Source organism: Rhinolophus sinicus, chromosome X (genome assembly GCF_036562045.2).
Source record: "Rhinolophus sinicus isolate RSC01 chromosome X, ASM3656204v1, whole genome shotgun sequence".
Lineage (NCBI taxonomy): Eukaryota > Metazoa > Chordata > Mammalia > Chiroptera > Rhinolophidae > Rhinolophus > Rhinolophus sinicus.
In genome coordinates, this window is record NC_133768.1 from 42,460,288 (window position 1) to 42,466,425 (window position 6,138).

Here is a 6,138-nt window from a genome sequence, read left to right on the forward strand (position 1 = left end):
TACTCAAGGGCAACCACTAAAAAGTGTTTTAAACAAAAGAACAAGACAAACAAATGAGAAACAGAAACTCATAGACACAGACAATAGTTTAGTGGTTGCCAGAGGGTAAGGGGGTCGGGGGGTGGGGGGTGGGAGATGAGGGTAAGGGGGATCAAATATATGGTGATGGAAGTAGAACTGACTCTGGGTGATGAACACACAATGGGATTTATAGATGATGTAATACAGAATGGTAAACCTGAAATCTATGTAATTTTACTAACAATTGTCACCCCAATAAATTTAATTAAAAAAAAAAGTGTTTTAAAAAGAAACATAATGGATAGATACACTGAGAAGAGAAAAATATAGAATTACATAAAAAGCTCAATTGAAACCAGAGAAGGTATTAAAAGAGTCAAAGACTACAAAAAAAAAAAAAAAAAAAAAGAAAGAAACGATAAGGACAATAGAATACAGTGATACACATAGCAGCTATTAATACAACTACATCAATAATTACTTTAAATATCAGTGGTCTAAATTCACCAATGAAAATACAGAGACTGTAAGCATAGATAAAAAAACAAAAAGATAAATCCAAAACACTAATTTGAAAACAATATATGCACCCCTGTATTCATTGCAGTGCTATTCACAATACCTAAACTGCGGAAACAACCGAAATGCTCACTGGTAGACAACTGGAAAAAGAAACTGTTGTACATTTGTACAATGGAATATTACTTGGCCACAAAGAAGAATGAAATCTTACCATTGCAACGACATGGATGGAACTAGAGAACATTATGCTAGGTGAAATAAGTCAAACAGAATCATCTCACTTACATGTGGAATCTAAAGAACAGAATAAACAAACAAAATGGAAATAGACTCAGAGATATGGTATAAGGAAAAAAAATTGATAGATAGAAGGGGCGTAGGGATGGGGTAGAAGGTAAAGGGATTAGAAAATACAAATTGGTAGTCACAATATTGCCATGGGGATATGAAAGACAGTTGGGGGAATATAATCAATAATGTTGTAAAGATTTTGTAGGGTGTCAGAAGGGCATTTGGTTTATCAAGGAAACCACCTCATGGACTGTGTAGATGCCTGACCACTGTGCTGTACACCTGAAACTGAAGCTGAATAATACTGAATGTCAACTATAATTAAATATATGTACAGAGGGTGCCAACAAAATGTATACACATTTTAAGGAAGAAAGAAACTGTATTAAAATTATGCTGATGGTAACCACTTTCAGCACCTCTTGTAATTGCAGAAGTCAAATGTGACTTGTATTGATTTTTTGTTATTGGTGTATATTGAGTATTACAATTTCAATACAGTTTTCCCTGTCTTAAAATGTGTATGCTTTTTTTGGCACCCTCTGTATATATAGTCATGGAGTACAACATAGGGGATATAGACAATGGAATTGTAACAGCTATATACGATGTCAGAGGGATAGTAGACTGGGGGGTTATCATGTTGTGAGGAGTGTAATGTCTAACTATTACATTGTTTTGTACATCTGAAACTAATAAAAAATCAAAAAAATAAGTTTCAATAGCAAAAAAAAAAAAAAGGCAACCCACAACTAAATGCCGTCTACAAGAAAACCATTTAAGACGTCAAAAAATGGCAGTGTGAGGCGAGCTTCTTGAAATCTGCTCTCAAATTTACAACAAACTGAACAACTATAACTCCACAAAGGACTCCCTGCACAGCAGACAGGCAAGACTAAGAGGCCCACTACAGAAAACCCCTAAAGGGGGGCAAATTGGGGAAGAGGAGGGAAGGGAGAAGTGCGGAGAGGGAGCCACTCAGGCGAGGGCGCAGACCTAGCTCAGTGCTCCAAGCTTCCGAAATCCCGGAATGTGGGAGAGGGAAGAACTCGGACTGCTAGGGCCCCATTTACAGCCCACAGGGCTGAGGGGACAGCATATAACATGGCTGAACCCAATGCTAATGGCAGAGACCTCGGAGCAAAGACTGGGGGAAGAAGGCTGAAAACGGTGGTTTAAGTCCTCACTGCCAAGCAGAGAACAGAAGCCTTAGGCACTGAGACTAGCCACCCCCTCCCTACCCTCCCAGAGCTCACCCCGCCCCCACCTGCCCGGTGCTAGAAGCGGAAGAGTAGCAGTGTCAGATCAAAAGAACAGAATATTTGCTGTTCTGAGAACTGTGGTTCACAGATGCAGATTCGCAGACCAACTAGTTCCAGCAAAGGGGAGGGAGCTGTGGAAGCAGGACTGGCTGTGCTGGTGGTTGCCGCCATTGCTCTGGGCCACCTCTCACAACTCACCCCGCCCCTGGCCCCACCTATCTGGGCGGATCCCTGCAGGAGTGAACAGAGCTGCTGAAACATACGGGCTCTTAACCTGGTGCAGGAAGAGTTTTCGAACTTCAAAAGCTCTCCGCACCCCACACGGCCGTGGTGCCCTACGACCCAGGTGAACTGTTAATAGAGGAGAAGCCTGCCGTCCAGGGAATCCCCCCATTGTGTGAGAAGCTTGAATAGTGCAGAGAAAACATAACACTACAGTGTGAGAGAGAAAAAAGGGCTGCAGTTGGAAAGAAAATAAAACATTCTACCAACACGTATGGGAAAACAAAAGAAAGACTTCGTCCTATCAACCTGTTGCAGAACCCACTCCTGTAGATGTCTAGGAAGAGAAATAATAAATCAGTAATTGCCATGAATAACCAAGGCAACAAGACAGCTCAGAAAGAAAGTGAAAAGTTTCCAGAAAATGAAGTTAAATTTATGGAAATATGTGACTTAAATGACAGAGAATTCAAGATTGCAGTTCTGAAAAAACTCAATGAGATGCAAGAAAACACAGAAAGGCAGTTTAATGAACTCAGAAACACAATCAAAGAACAACATGAACATTTTACCAAAGAGATTGAAATTTTGAAAAAGAACCAAATAGAATTTCTGGAGATTAAGAACTCAATAGAAGAAATGAAGAATGAAATAGCCAGCTTAGGTAGTAGAGTTGACCAGATGGAGGAAAGAATCAGTGACATCGAAGATGGAAACCTGGAAATGACACAGATGGAAGAAGAAAGAGACTTGAGACTTAAAACAAATGAAAGAACTTTACAACTTTCTGACTCCATCAGAAAGAGCAATATAACAATATTGGGCATACCAGAAGGAGCTAAAAGAGAGAAGGGAACAGAGTATATTCAAACAAATAGTCGATGAGAACTTTCCAAACTTGTGGAAAGAACTGGATCCTCGAATCCAAGAAGCAAATAGAACACCTAATTACCTCAACCCCAACAGGCCTTCTCCAAGGTACATTGTATTGAAGCTGTCAAAAATCAATGACAAAGAAAGAATCCTCAAGGCAGCCAGGGAAAAGAAGACGGTAACCTACAAAGGAAAGCCCATTAAATTAGCATCAGATTTTTCAGCAGAAACTCTACAAGCCAGGAAAGAGTGGAACCACATATTCAAACTATTGAAAGAGAGAAATTATGAGCCAAGAATAATATATCCAGCAAAGATATCCTTTAGATATGAAGGAGGAATAAAGACCTTTCCAGACATACAGAAGCTGAGGGAATTTTCTAATACATGACCTGCACTACAAGAAATACTAAAGGAGGCTATTTGACCACCATCAACAGGGACAATTTGTGGCAACCAAAACATAAAAAGGGGGAGAGTAAAGGCCTGAACTGGAATATGGGAATGGAGAAAGTAAGCATGCTGAAGAAAATGGAATACTCTAAATATCAAACTTTCTTTTACATAAACTTAAGGGTAACCACTCAAAAAAAAATCCAGAACTGAAATATATACTGTAATAAAAGAAGAAACAGAGGGAAACATCATAGAATACCACCACACAGAAATAATAGACAACAACAAAAAGGCAAAGAAACAATGGAGACACAGTCTTACCAGAAAACTAAAGATAGAATGACAGGAAATCCTCACATATCAATAATCACCCTAAATGTAAATGGACTGAACTCACCAATAAAAAGGCACAGAGTAGCAGATTGGATCAAAAAACTAAACCCAACCATATGCTGTCTCCAAGAGACACATCTCAGCTACAAGGACAAGCATAGACTCAAAGTGAAAGGGTGGAAATTGACACTCCAATCAAATGGTATCCAGAGAAAATCAGGTGTAGCTATATTGATATCAGATGAAACAGACTTCAGGGTAAAAAAGGTAACAAGACAAAGATGGACATTTCATAATGGTAAAGGGAACTATACAACAAGAAGACATAACAGTCATCAATATTTATGCCCCCAATTGGGGAGCACTGAAATATACCAAGCGACTACTAGCAGAACTAAAGGGAGAAATTGACCAAAACACAATTATACTAGGGGACCTAAATACATCATTGAGAGCTATGAATAGATCATCCAAACAGAAAATAAATAACAAAATAGCAGCCTTAATGACACATTAGATGAAATGGACATAATTGACATATATAGAGCACTTCATCCTAAAACATCAGACTATACATTCTTTTCCAGTGCACACGGAACATTCTCAAGGATAGACCACATATTGGGACATAAAATCAGCCTTAGCAAGTTTAAGAAGATGGAAATCATACCAAGCATATTCTCTGATCACAAGGCTTTGAAATTGGATATCAACTGCAACAACAAAGCAGGAAAAACTACAAATACATGGAAATTAAACAACATACTTTTAAAGAACGTCCAGGACAAAGAAGAAATTAGAAGAGAGATGAAAAGATACATAGAAACAAAAGACAATGAAAATACATCCTACCAAAATTTTTGGGATGCACCAAAAGCCGTTTAAAGAGGGAAATTTATATCATTACAGGCCTATCTCAAGAAACAAGAAAAATCCCAAATAAACAACCTCATGTTACACCTTGAAGAACTAGAAAAAGAAGAACAAATGAAACCCAAGGTCAGCAGAAGAAAGGAAATAACAAATATCAGAGCAGAACTAAATGAAATAGAGAACAAAAAGACAATAGAAAAATCAATGTGGCAAAGAGCTGGTTCTTTGAAAAGATTAACAAAATTGACAAACCCTTGCTAGACTCACTAAAATAAAGGGAGAGAAGACACTAATAAAATCAGAAATGAAATAGGGGAAGTTATCACGGATGCCACAGAAATACAAAAGATCATCTAAGAATACTATGAAGGACAATATGCCACCAAATTCAACAACCTAGAAGAAATGGACAAGTTCTTAGAAACATATAGCCTTCCAAGGCTGAACCATGAAGCACTGGAAAATCTAAACTGACCAATCAACAGTAAGGAAATTGAACCAGTCATCCAAAACCTTCCCAAAAGCAAAAGTCGGGGACCAGATGGCTTCACTAGTGAATTCTACCAAACCTTCAAAGAGGATCTAATACCAGTCCTGCTCAAACTCTTCCAAAAAATTGAAGAAGAGACAGTACTCCCTAACTCATTTTATGAGGCCAACATTACCCTGATACCAAAACCGGGTAAGACAATGCAAAGAAAAAAGAGAACTACAGACCAATATCTCTGATGAATACAGATGCAAAAATCCTAAACAAAACTCTAGCAAATTGAATGCAGTGATACATTAAAAAGATTATTCATCACAACCAAATGGAGTTAATCCCCAGGGCACAAGGATGGTTCAACATCCGCAAATTCATCAATGTGATACATCACATAAACAAAAAAAAGGACAAAATCATATGATTATATCAATTGATGCAGAAAAAGCATTTGACAAGATACAACATCCATTTATGATTAAACACTTAATAAAATAGGTATAAAAGGAAAATACCTCAACATAATAAAGGCCATATATGACAAACCCTCAGCTAATCTCATAATTAACGGTGAAAAACTGAAGCCCTTTGCTCTTCGTTCAGGAACACGACAGGGCTGTCCCCTATCACCTCTGCTTTTCAACATAGTGTTGGAAGTCCTTGCCAGAGCAATCAGGCAAGAGAAAGAAATAAAAGGCATCCAAATTGGGAATGAAGAAGTTAAATGATCACTCTTTGCAGATGACATGATGCTGTACATAGAAAACCCTAAACACTCCACCAGAAAACTATTAGAAACAATCAACGAATACAGTAAAATTGCCGGCTACAAAATCAATGTACGAAAGTCCATTGCATTCC